This window comes from Sapajus apella, unplaced genomic scaffold (assembly GCF_009761245.1).
Source record: "Sapajus apella isolate SASKATOON/1434 unplaced genomic scaffold, GSC_monkey_1.0 scaffold20, whole genome shotgun sequence".
Classification (NCBI taxonomy): Eukaryota; Metazoa; Chordata; class Mammalia; order Primates; family Cebidae; genus Sapajus; species Sapajus apella.
The window spans coordinates 25,118,342-25,132,090 of record NW_022436960.1 but is presented as its reverse complement, the minus strand read 5'-3'; the positions used below and the strand labels follow the sequence as shown (position 1 = coordinate 25,132,090).

The 13,749-nt window shown below is 44.7% G+C and overlaps 1 non-coding gene across 1 annotated transcript; it reads right to left on the bottom strand.

The window, feature by feature from the left end:
- Positions 1-11,701: 11,701 nt before the first annotated feature.
- LOC116558129 lies at positions 11,702-11,805 on the bottom strand. The gene has a single exon (XR_004271858.1). It is a non-coding gene; the product is annotated as a U6 spliceosomal RNA (small nuclear RNA).
- Positions 11,806-13,749: the final 1,944 nt, after the last annotated feature.

Here is a 13,749-nt window from a genome sequence, read left to right as displayed (position 1 = left end):
CAGTTAATTAATTAATTATTTTATTTTTATTTATTTATTTTTTTTAGAGACTGTTTTTCTCCATGTTGGTTAGGCTGGTCTTGAACTCTTGACCTCAGGTGATCCACCCACCTTGGCCTCCCAAAGTGCTGGGATTACAGACATGAGCCACCTCGCCTGGCTTAAAACAGTTAATTCTTTAATATCATCAACTATCCAAACAATAGTCACATTGTCCTGACTATATTTTTATGTGTTTCATATATTTTATCTCTTTTACTTATAGGCTCCCCCTCCATCTCTTTTTTTTAATGTAATATTTTGTTGAAGAAATTGGGTCATTTGCCTTTCAGTTTGCCATAGCCTTGGTTTTGTTATTGTAGCTTATGATGTTGTTTAACATGTCCCTCATCTGTATGTTTCCTATAAATTCTTCATTAGACCTAGAGGCTTGATCAGATTCAGGTTTTGTTTTTGTGCAGAACAGTGGGAGGAGGTACGAAGAAACTTCTCAGGGGGTGGTGCTTACTTCTATCTGAAGGATCCAACGTCTGATGGTCTTTCCTGTGTTGTTAGCAACCGTATATGATCATTGCTACACCCATACACCATTAGGATTTGCAAATTGGTGATGTTCTCATTCTTGTTTCCATTTAGTAGTTAGACTACTTCATATTCCAAGAGAATTTTTTTCTTCCACTATTTAGGTACCCTTTGGAGCAGATCACAAAGGAAAGAGAAAATAAATGCCTGATTCTTTCTCTTTAATGACCAGTTTTAAAAATAATTAGGTGCTTTGCTAGCATGCTTCAGTGGTGACTGATAAAATTTTTTTTAGTAGCATTATAAATTCACGGAGTTAAATACACTTAATATGCTTTCATCTATTGATGTTTTTAGCCTATTGATGCTCAAATTGTCCTACTTTTAGTGAGTAGGAGGTTCTCTACGTTAGCTTCTGAGTTCTTTTTGACTCAACCCCAGTAGTCTTTGATGGCTCCCTTGCTTTCTGGTATAAAAGGTATTCCAGGCTGGGCGCGGTGACTCATGCCTATAATCCCAGCAATTTGGGAGGCCAAGGCGGGTGGATCGCCTGAGGTCAGGAGTTCAAGACCAGCCTGGCTAATATGGTGAAACCCCGTCTCTACTAAAAATAGAAAAATTAGCCTGGCATGGTGATGGGCGCCTGTAATCCCAGCTACTCAGGAGGCTAAGGCAGGAGAATTTCTTGAACCCTGGAGGCAGAGGTTGCAGTGAGCCAAGATTGCACCATTGCACTCCAGCCTGAGCAACAAGAGTAAAACACGTCTCAAAAAAAAAAAAAAAAAAAAAAAAGGTATTCCAGGATTATGCTGTACATTTCCATCCCCAGGTCTGAAATGACTCATTTCTGTAAGAGGCCCTAGCTTCTTTTAGCAAGGCAATTTGTGTGCTAGGAGGTGGTAAGTGAATGATTTTTAAAAGTGAGAAATAACAGATACTAGATGATAAATAACAGTACAAAATTGATAGAACTATGAAGGTATTGCAGCCCAGGGCTCCATTAGTGAGGGTAGACAGTCTCACAGCTCAACAGGCCCTGAAGGAATGACTGCATATTAATATACGATCACATGAATGTGAGCCTTAGTCCCCAAGAAAATCTTAAACTCTGTTTAGCAAACTTATTTTAGAGGCATGTAAAACATTTTTAAGTTTCATATGTGGCTGGGCATGGTGGCTCACGCCTGTAATCCAAGCACTTTGGAGGCCAAAGCGGGTGGATCACCTGAGGTTGGGAGTTCAGAACCAGCCTGACAAACATGGTGAAACCCTGTCTTTAAAAAAAAAAAAAAAAAAAAGTGTCATATGTGGAAACCTTAGTTATCTGGAAAATTAATATAAATAGAATGCTTCATTTGCTCAGGCTTATGGTACAGAAAAGCATCATTAGGGAGCATGTTAAAATATAGCTTTCTGTAGTATCTAGTGTCTACCTAGAGCTGCTTAAAAAATATATGTATATTTAATATGTATATATTATATATAACATATATATATAATATAAAATATATATATTATATATATATATATTTTAATATTTTATATATATATATGTTTCTGGGCCAGGTGTGGTGGCTCACACCTGTAATCCCAGCACTTTGGGAGGCCAAGGTGGGATGATCACTTGAGGTCAGGAGTTCCAGACCAGCCTGGCCAACATGGTGAAACCCTGTCCTCACTAAAAATATAAAAATCAGCCAGGAGTGGTGACAGGTGCCTGTAATCCCAGCTACTCAGTAGGTTGAGGCAGGAGAATTGTTTGAACCCAGGAGGTGGAGGTTGCAGTGAGCTGAGATTGCGCCACTGCACTGCAGCCTGGGCAACAGAGTGAGACTCTATCTCAAAATAATAATAATAATAATACTTTAAAAATACAGATTTCTGGACTGGGTGTTGTGGCTCACACCTGTAATCCCAGCATTTTGGAAAGCCAAGGTAGGAGGATGACTTGAGCCCAGGAGTTCCAGACCAGCCTGGACCACACAGGGAGATCCCATCTTTACAAAAAAAATAAACAAAATTAGCTAGGTGGCACACACCCCTGTGGTCCCAGCTACTTGGGAAGCTGACGTAGGAGGATCACTTGAGGATGGGGGTTGAGGCTGAGGTGAGCTGTGATTGTACCACTGCACTCCAGCCTGGGTGATAGAGCAACCCTGTCTCCAAAAAAAAAAAAAAAAAAAAAATGCCGCTTTCTGGATCCCACTCTGGACAGTTTGAATCTGGGTATAGAGCTTGGAATTTGTATTTTAGTAAGTCCTCCAAATGATTTTGAAGTAGGTGGTCCTAAAAACTAACCTTTGAGGAACATTGCCAGATAGGCCCATAGAAAGACAAATAGTGAATGGGGAAGAGGAGGAAAAATGCTTTAAAAAGCGTGTATCTTGGCTGCACATGGTGGCTCCTGCCTGTAATCTGGCACTTTGGGAGACTGAGGTGGGTGGATCACTTGAGGCCAGGAGTTTGAGACCAGCCTGGCCAACATGGAGAAATCCCATCTCTATTAAAAATTCCAAAACAAAGAAGAAAGAAGGGAAAGAAAGGAAAGAAGGGAAGAAAGGAAAGAAAGAAAGAAAGAGAAAGAAAGAAAGAAGGAAAAGAAAGAAAGAGTTTCTCTTACAACATATTTCTGGGAATTAAGCTATGTTTTAAAAATTTAGTGATTCTTGGCCAGACCCAGCATTTTTGGAGGCTCAGGCGGGTAGATCACTTGAGGTCAGGAGTTTGAGACCAGCCTGGCCAACGTGGTGAAACGCTGTCTCTACTAAAAATACAAAAATTAGCCATGTGTGGTGGCATGTACCTATAATCCGAGCTACCCGGGAGGTCAAGGGGAGAATTACTTGAATCTGGGAGGCAGAGGTTGCAATGAGCTGAGATGGCGCCACTGCACTCTGGCCTGGGCAACAGAGTGATACTCCATTTCAAAGGGGGGAAAATAATTAGTCATTCTCTTTTTCTGATTTCAAAGAATTTTGTTCTTCCATGGAAAACTTTAAAAATAGAAGCAAGCAAAAGAAAAGAAAAAATTATCTGTAATCCTACCACTCAGAGACAATGTTCATTTTAAGTTGGTGTATGTTCTTCCAGACTTCTAAAAGGAATTGCAATTGCTCCTTTTGCAGCAGACATTATCAGGGACTTGCCCAGGATCTCTCATCTAGCAAGTTGGAGAGTCCACACTGGAACCCAGCTGCTGAATCCTGAACTTCATTGTGCTCTATTGTATTTTTTCTTTTCTTTTATTTATTTGTTTTGTTTGAGACAGAGTCTTGCTCTGTTGCCCAGGCTGAAGTGTAGTGGCACAATCTCAGCTCACTGCAACCTCCGCCTCCTGGGTTCAAGGATTCTCCTGCCTCAGCCTCTAGAATAGCTGGGACTACAGGCACATGTCACCACGCCCATCTAATTTTTGCAGTTTTAGTAGAGACTGAGTTTCACCATGCTGGCCAGGATGGTCTCTATCTCTTGATGTTGTGATCTGCCCACCTTGGCCTCCCAAAGTGTTGGATTACAGGTATGAGGCACTGCTCGCAGCCATTTTTATTTTTATTTTTAAAACTTAATCATTTATGTTTGAGACAAGACTCTGTTGTCCAGGCTGTGTAGTGCAGTGGCATGATCACAGCTCATGGTAGCCTCCATCTCCCAGGCTCAAGCAATCCTTCTACCTTGACCTCCCAAAGTGCTGGTATTACAGGCATGAGCCACCACCCCACGTTGTGCTATATTAGAACAGGAACAGAGGGGCTCACCCCCTCCCCAGCATTACTTTACACACATGTCTACTGTTAAAAGACAAAATTACAACAAATTTAATTTAAAGATCTTAATTGGTTTTTATTTGCTATTCTAGAATCAGCTAACACCTCATTCTAGAAAACAGAATGAGTGTTCTGATGAGCTGAGCAGCGGAGGTTGGCTTGATAGGTAGAAAAGGGCTGAAGAAGCTGGGCATGGTGGTTCATGCCTGTAATCCCAGCACTTTGGGAGGCCGAGGTGGGCGGATCACTAGAGGTCAGGAGTTTGAAACCAGCCTGGCCAACACGGTGAAAACTCATCTTTTTTTTTTTTTTTTTTTTTTTGAAACAGAGTCTTGCTTTGTCGCCAGGCGCCAGGCTGGAGTGTAGTGGCGCCATCTCAGCTCACTGCAACCTCCACCTCCCGGGTTCAAGCAATTCTCCTGCCTCAGCCTCTTGAGTAGCTGGGAATACAGGCGCATGCCACCATGCCCAGTTAATTTTTGTATTTTTAGTAGAGACGGGGTTTCACCATGTTGGCCAGGATGGTCTCAATCTCTTGACCTCGTGATCTGCTTGCCACGGCCTCCCAAATTGCTGGGATTACAGGCATGAGGCACCGTGCCCAGCCAACCCCATCTTTAAAGAAAAAAAACATTAAAAAAAAAAAAAGAAAAAGAAAACGGCTGAAGAAAGCAAAACAGACCAGGTGCAGTGGCTCATGCCTGTAATACCAGCACTTTGGGAGGCCAAGGTAGGCAAATCACTTGAGTTAAGGAGTTTGAGACCAACCTGACCAGCATGGCGAAACCCCATCTCTACCAAAAATACAGAAATGAGCTGGGCATGGTGGTGTGCACCTCTAGTCGCAGCTACTTGGGAGGCAGAGGCAGGAGAATCTCTTGAATATGGAGGCAGACGTTGCAGTGACCTGAGATTGTGCCACTGCACTCCAGGCTGGGCGACAGAGGGAGACCCCCGCCCAAAAAAAAAAAAAAAAAAAAAAAGCAAAAACAGAAAGCAAAATGTAGATTGGTTGTTTTCAAGTTTCTTTCCCTAAAGAGTTAAAACAGAGGTGATTGCTTTATTATGCTGATTCAGGTTGACTGGGATCTTCTGTTCTGTTCTGTTCTGTTCTGTTTTGTTTTGTTTTGTTTTGAAAGAGAGATGGAGTCTTGCTTGTTGGCCAGGCTGGTCTGGAACTCCTGACCTCAAGCAAGTCTCCCACCTTGGCCTTCCAAAGTGTTGGGATTACAGAAGTGAGCCACCATACCCAGCTGGACCCTCCTATTTTGTTTTGTTTTTTAGGAAAACTGGCCTGTTTCAGTTTCATCATCTGGCCCTTAGTACAAGTGACTCCATTCTGGTTTGGTCTGCTGGGGCCCAGTGCAGGAGGCTAGTCCAAATGATGGCCTCCTACTAACTTTGCTTCACACATACACCACTTATGTTAAATTAATTGCACAATTACAACATAAAATAATGTGCCTACTACTGAACTATGGGCTTCTCAGTAGGGCGGGAACATCATCTTATTTATATCAGTGTTCTTGAAACACAGCCTGGTGCTTAATGGTGGCTCAATACCTGGAACATAGTAAATACACAGTAAATGTTCCTTCTGGACAGGGAGTGATGGAGTGAAAACAACTGGTCTCCATCGCCTCTCACAGAACTGAATTGCAGGCATCTTAGACTTCAAAATTGATCAGTTTTCTCCCCCAAAAACAGTTTGCAGCAGTCCAATGTCCAAGACATAAAATATCCTAAATGAATTACGGCAGGAAGAAAAAAAACCACATATTCTCTTTTTTTTGAGTTGGAGTCTTGCTCTCTCGCCTAGGCTGGAGAGCAATGGTGCACTCTCAACTCACCGCAACCTCCGCTTCCTGGGTTCAAGTGATTCTCCTGCCTGAGCCTCCCGAGTAGCTGGGATTACAGGTGCGGAGCACCACGCCCGGCTAATTTTTGTATTTTTAGTAGAGACGGGGTTTCACCCTATTGGTCAGGCTGGTCTTGAACTCCTAATCTGGTGATCTGCCCACCTCAGCCTCCCAAAGTGCTGGGATTACAGACATGAGCCACGGCACCCGGCCCAAATACCACATATTCTCACTTAAAAGCGAGAGCTAAACATCAGATATTTATGGACGTCAGGATGGCAATGGTAGACACTGGAGACTACTGGAGTGGCGAAGGAGGGAGGGGACAAGGGTCGAAACACTGTTGGGTACCTGGGTGATGGGATCATTTATACCCCATACATCAGCATCACACAGTATACCCAGGTAACAACCCTGCATATGTGTGCCCTAAATCTAAAATCCAGGTTGAAAAAGAAGGAAAAAAAAAAGAAGAAACAGAGTATCTTCCTGAAAGCCTTACGTGAAAATGTGCAGAAGAAAGCAAATCCTCTTAGCAACTTACCCACTTATCTAAGTAACAGGGGCCCTGACATAAATGAGATGACCCACCTCCAGGGCTGGATTGGAAAGGCAGAACATCAGGCTGCAATAAAGCTCACCAGGTTTAGAAAAAAAAGCCTGGTTGTCTTCTTTTCTCTCTTATCCTCACAAACTGCTACTACTTGGATTCTGAATGTTTGAAACAAAAGCACATGGGAGGAATAAAGGTGGATTTAACTGACAGTCTTTTGGAATGTAAATACCAATCTAAATGAAGAAATAATGTTTTTCAGCTTCAATACAATCTACTTTGGTGTATCAGAGTGAAAAGTCTGATGAAATACCTAGTTATAAAAATGTGAAAACTCCTAAGGAAGTAAATCTGTACAGAAGGAGAATTGGGGAGCTGAAATATTTCCCAATTTTTACTGTCTTCTTTTTCCCCCAAGTATCTTTATTTTTGAGATGAAGTCTACCTCTGTCGCCCAGGCTGGAGTGCAGTGGTGCCATCTCAGCTCACTGCAACCTCTGACTCCTGGGTTCAAGTGATTCTCCTGCCTCAGTCTCCCTGAGTAGCTGGGATTACAGGCACCCGCCACCATACCCAGCTGATTTTTATATTTTTAGTGGGGACAGGGTTTCACCATTTTGGCCAGGCTGGTCTGGAACTCCTGACCTCAAGTGATCTGCCCACCTTGGGCTCCCAAAGTGCTGGGATTACAGGTGTGAGCCACCGTGCCCGACAGAATCTTAAAATATGAGTCACAGGCCAGTTCTGTGCATTGTAAGATGTCCAGCAACACTCTTGATGTCTGCCCACTAGATACCTGTAGCATCTCCCAATTCATGACAATTGCAAATGTCTCCAGACATTGCCAGAGGTCCCCTGGGGGACACAAATCACCCTATTTGGGTATGACTGTCACAGAGTATTTGAGTTTGGTAAGGTTTCCCAGAGTTTAGTCATTCAGGTATCACCTTCACGAATGTTGCCAGATCTTGGTGCCTCCTGTGTGGCTATCTCCTTCATTTATTTATTTAGGGACAGAGTCTCGCTCAGTAACCCATGCTGGAGTGAGTGGCACAATCTCAGTTCACTGTAATCCTCCTGCCTCAGCCTCCTAGGTAGGATTACAGGCATGAGCCATGGTGTTGGCCTATTTTAGCCAACCTTCTTTTCCCTTTTTTACTTAAGCTAATTTAATCACAGCCTAAAAAATAGTATACCTGATATTTATTTATTTATTTATTTGAGAGGGGGTTTCACCATGTTGGTCAGACTGGTCTCAAACTCCTGACCTCAGGTAATCCACCTGCCTTGGCCTTCCAAAGTGCTGGGATTATAGGCGTGAGCCACTGTGCCCAGCCATACCTGGTATCTTGAATGAGATGTGCTAATGATAATTTTTCTAGTACTTATTTAAATACCTATTAAAAAGAGTTCATCCACTTACCATTACCACCTGTGTTAGAAACAGAGCCTGAAACGGGGATTCTTTTTTTTTTTTTTTTTTTTTTTTGAGATGGGGTCTGACTCTGTTGCCCTCAGGCTGGAGTGCAGTGGCTCCATCACAGCTCACTACAGTCCCGACCTCCCCAGGCTCAGGTGATCCTCCCACATCGGTTTTTGTATTTTTAGTAGAGATGGGGTTTCGCCATGTTGCCCAGCCTGGTCTCCAACTCCTGTGCTCAAGCGATCTGCCCACCTTAACCTCCCAAAGTGCTAGGATTATAGGCATGAGCCACCACACCCAGCTGGAATAGGGATTCTTGCTGTAGTGACTTAACGAATGCTGCCAGGAGGAAGTAGGGGAAACAGGACAGTGAAAGAGAAGCCAAGCAATGATATGGTTTCAGCAGAACCTTTTCCCAGAGGGAGCTCGGTCATGAATAGTGCCATAAAAGCATCCCACCTCTAGGTGATGGGACATTTGTCCATCACTGGCTGTGGGAGCCAGGGTGTAACCTTCCAGGCATTTCCTGGTAAGGCAGCTCCCTTCTGCCCCATCAATTTTTTGGAGAACCGGGCAGCTGTGAGCTATTAGCAAGGGACACTCAGCAGCCTAGCGTGGCGTGTATTGGCCTGGACACCTGGGCAGTACACCAACAGTGTGTATCACAACACCTAAAATTGTCTTGCTTACCACCAGGGGAACTTGAACAATAGTTCAGAAAACTCCAGTATAGAGGATGGCACAGTGAATGTAGCATTTTAGGAAACCCGTCTGATGGTGTTTTGTGGAATGTCTATGAAAGGGTGGAGTGTGAAAGGAGGGGCGTCAGATAAAAGTCTGTGGAAAGGTCTAGACTTGGAATGTTCGGGGAGCTTGACAATGCTTGTGACGGTAGAAATTGAAAGGAGAAGAAAGATGAGAAGGGTATATGGAAAGAAGGGTCAGGGGGCTGTTAGTGAAGGGATTGAGGAGAGTGAAGAGAAGGTGGTCCAGTTGGGAACCTGGAGCCGGCTTAGGAATAAAGGTTTGGGGCAAAGAAGCTGGTGTGCTTCTGCTGTCAAGACCAAGAGAACAACTCTCTAGCACTAATATTTGTGGGACGTTCTTCTCCTTTGCTTTTGTCTGCAAAACCCATTGTTAAAAGTAATGATTTTGGCTGGGCAAGGCGGCTCATACCTGTAATCCCAGCACTTTGGGAGGCTGAGATGGGTGGATCACTTGAGGTCAGGAGTTTGAGATCAGCTTGGTCAACATGGCGAAACCCTGTCTCTACTAAAAATACAAGAATTAGCTGGGCATGGAGGTGGATGCCTGTAATCCCAGCTACTCAGGAGGCTAAGGCAGGAGAGTCGCTTGAACCCGGGAGGCAGAGGTTGCAGTGAGCCGAGATCAGGCCACTGCACTTCAGCCTGGGTGACAGAGTGAGACGGTCTAAAAAAAAAGGCTGGGCACGGTGGCTCACACCTGTAATTTCAGCATTTTGGGAGACCGAGGCAGGGCAAATCATGAGGTCAGGAGTTCAAGACCATCCTGGCCAACATGGTGAAACGCTGTCTCTACTAAAAATACAAAAATTAGCTGGGCATGGTGGCGCACGCCTGTAATCCCAGCTACTCTGGAGGCTGAGGCAGGAGAATCACTTGAACCTGGGAGGTGGAGTTTGCAGTGAGCAGAGATGGTGCTATTGCACTCCAGCCTGGGCAACAAGAGCCAAACTCTGTCCCAAAAAAAAAAAAAAAAAAAAAAAATGGATTTGCTTCTCCTCAGATGTTGGCAAAAAGGTGGATGCCAAGGACTATCTGCTTTTTCCTCCTGCCACATCAGCATGTTAGCAGCTCTCGGGGCAGATGGCAAGACCCCCTTCTCTTTCAGGATTGAATTCACCCTTGCCGAGTGTCACATCTTCAATTGTCTTTCTTTTCTGATGAGAGGGTCCTCACCGCTTCCTGCCCTCCTTTTTTGGCAACAGAAGTGTGATGTGAGATGTGAGATTTAATTTCTCAAAAAAACTAAAAAAGATGCCAAGATCCCCAGACTCCATCTCACGTGGGCCAAGATCTTCTTCGGGTGCGAGGGTCAGTGTAGACAAAGGCACTTGGATCGCTTGCGATGGCTCCTCTCTCTCTAATTATAGAAAGTATTTAGCTATTGTTTCCTAATTGCTCACTGCAGTTGGGTTTGAGCGGGTTTTTTTTTTTTTTTTTTCCTGACAAAAGGCTGGTTTCTGATGAATTGTTCTTTTCTTTCCGCCTTGGTCCCCTGCCATACCAGTGCTTGCCTCTTCCACTGGAGAACTGCAGGAGGCGGTATGGTATTTCTGGGGAAGCTACCTTACCTCAACCAATTGCTCTCTTGGCTTCTCAGTTGCCTAATAGGAAGGGAATTAACATTTACTGGGCATCTATTTAGTATGTGCCAGGCACTGTGCTAAGCGCTCACACAGGTTGTCTTATTCAATCCTTGCAGCAAGCTTGAGAGGCAGGTATAATTATTCCCAATTTCCAGATGAAGAATCTAAGGTGAAGGAAGTCTCAGTCAATATGAGTATGGCTGAGTCAGAATTCAAACTCAGGTCCTTGTGTATGAGTCCTTTTTTTTTTTTTTTTTTGAGACAGAGTTTCATACTCGTCGCCCAGGCTGGAGTGCAGTGGTGCGATCTTGGCTACTGCAGTTTCAACCTCCCAGGCTCAAATGATTCTCCCACATCAGCCTCCTGAGTGGCTGGGACTATAGGCATGTGCCATTATGCATGGCTAATCTTGTTTTATTTTTCGATGAGATGGGGTCTCACCATGTTGCCCAGGCTGGCCTTGAACTTCTGGGCTCAAACAATTCTCCTGCTGGAGTCAGTCTGGGCACAGTGGCTGAGGCTTGTAATCCCTTCCCAAAATGCTGGAATTGTCAGCTACTGTGCCCAGACTGACTCCATGTTTTCCTCTCTCAAAAGTTTTTCTAAGGCTGGGCGTGGTGGCTCATGCCTGTAATCCCAGCAGTTTGGGAGGCTGGCAGATGACCTGAGGTCAGGAGTTTGAGAGTAGCCTGGCCAACATAGCAAAACCCCATCTCTACTAAAAATATAAAAATTACCTGGAGGTGGTGGCGGACACCTGCAATTCCAGCTACTCGGGAGGCTGAGGCAGGAGAATCGCTTGAACCAGGAGGTGGAGGTTGTGGTGTGCCAAGATTGCACCACTGCACTCCAGCCTGGGCGACGAGTATGAAACTCTGTCTCAAAAAAAAAAAATGTTTTTCTAGACTTCTGGCTGATACAACATCAGTGTTGGTGCTATGGAAGACTTGGAGACTCCTGCTCTCTTGCCCTAAAAGTGCTTATTTCGAGGTTCTCTGTTAGTGCTAGGGCTTATTGGGGATGCCTATAGGACTCTTTTTTTTAAATTGCATTTTAGGTTTTGGGGTACATGTGAAGAACATGCAAGTTTGTTGCATAGGTACACACATGGCAGTGTGATTTGCTGCCTTCCTCCCCATCACCTATATCTGGCATTTCTCCCCATGCTATCTCTCTCCAACTCCCCACACCCCACTGTCCCTCCCCTATGCCTATAGGACTCTTTTTTTTTTATATATGGAATGCTTCACGAATTTGTGTGTCATCCTTGCACAGGGGGCCATGCTAATCTTCTCTGTATCATTCCAATTTTAGTATATGTGCTGCTGAAGCAAGCATGCCTATAGGACTCTTAAAGGAGCTCTAGGTTTCCTGTTTTGGCTCATGACACATGGAATTTCCAATGTCACAGTAGCAAGGACAAGGAGGAAAGCCATCCCTCCTAGGGCTGTAGCAGTAAGGATCCTATGGGAAACAGATGGCACATTCAAGGGTTTACATGCAGAACAGAACATTCAATGAATGGACTACTTAGCAGAGTTATGGGCAGTTAAAGGAACCAACAAGTGATGGGGAAGCTACCAGGGACTAGCAGCAGCAGGAAGCCATCACTACCCCTAGGTTTAAAGGGACACGGTGTGAGAATGGTGTTCCTGAAGCCCAATGACAGCTGGGGCTATGGCAGAAGTGTCCAGACAGGAGCCATGAGAGGAGGGGAGCTCAGCCACTGCCAGAACGCCAGCAGGAAGGGCAGCAGCTGGTGGTGTGTGAGTGTGTGAGTATGTGAGTATATGTCCAGACATCCAGGTCTCTCTCTCCTCTGCCTTCCAATCTCCGGATCATGCTACCACTGTCCAAAACCAGCTAGAAGACAGAGAGTAGGGGAGCCCAGGGATGCAGCTCTTGCAGGTCAGCTTCTTGGGGCACAGGGCAGGAAGGAAGGGCAGAGAGAGCACCTGGGAAGATACAGAGAGTGTTCAGCACAGGGGCTGACTTCACTTGTGCCCTCCACATCAGTGTCATTTTTTTTTTTTTGAGATGGAGTCTAGCTCTGTCGCCCAGGCTGGAGTGCAATATGCAATCTTGGCTCACTGAAACCTCTGTCTCCTGGGTTCAAGCGATTCTCCTGCCTCAGCCTCCCGAGTAGCTGGGACTGCAGGCATGCGCCACCACGCCCAGCTAATTTTTGTATTTTCAGTAGAGACGGGGCTTCACCATGTTGGTCAGGCTGGTCTCAAACTCCTGACCTTAAATGATCCCCCTGCCTGGGCCTCCCAGAGTTCTGGGATTACAGGTGTGAACCACCACAGCTGGCCCAGTGTCATTTTTTTGGTGAGTGGAGACATACTCTACAGGAAGTGGGACATTGTTTACAGGCTCAAAGAATCATGGAATGTGAGAGTGGCAAGAGCCCTTAGAGCTCTACCTGTAAAATTCCTTTACTTTATAAAGAGGATCCTGAGGCCCAGGAAGGGGAAAGGACTGGTCCAACGTCAATTGCTAATTTGTGGCATGGGCAGGACTGGAAGACAGCTTGCCTAACTGCCAGTCTATATTGCCTATTAGTTTGTGAGCTGTGATCAATTAATGGTTGGTAATAAAGGATTACTGCTGAACCACTTTGCCTATTTCCTGTTAAGACCTCAGAGTATAGTTTACTTTGGCCCCAGACATTTGCTTCAAATGATTCTTTCTCTGGCTGGGCGCAGTGGCTCATGCCTATAATCCAAGCACTTTGGAGGCCAAGGCGGGCGGATCACCTGAGGTCGGGAGTTCAAGACCAGCATGGTGAAACATGGTGAAACCCCGTCTTTAAAAAAAAAAAAGAAAAGAAAAAAAGAATATATCTATGATCAGAGTGGGCTGCCCATTTTAGAATGTGGGCTCTGAAGTTGGGCTCATGGGGCTGAACCCCACCCATATCCTTACAGAATGATCTTGGACAAGTTATTTAACCCTACACCTTATGTTGCTCAACTGTAAAATGAGGATAAAAATGATGTCTATCTCATATCTCATCAGGATTTTGTAAGAAAATATATTTAAAGCACTTACACTAGCATCTGCCAATAACAAGTGCTTGATAAATAACAGTATACATGTACTCTGTGTGTATATATGATGTAAACAAATATTGGCCGGCCAGGTGCAGTGGCACACGCCTGTAATCTCAGCACTTTGGGAGGCAGAGGCGGGCAGATCACCTGAGGTCAGGAGTTTGAGACCAGCCTGGCCAACATGGTGAAATCCCATCTCTACTAAAAATACAAAAATTAGCC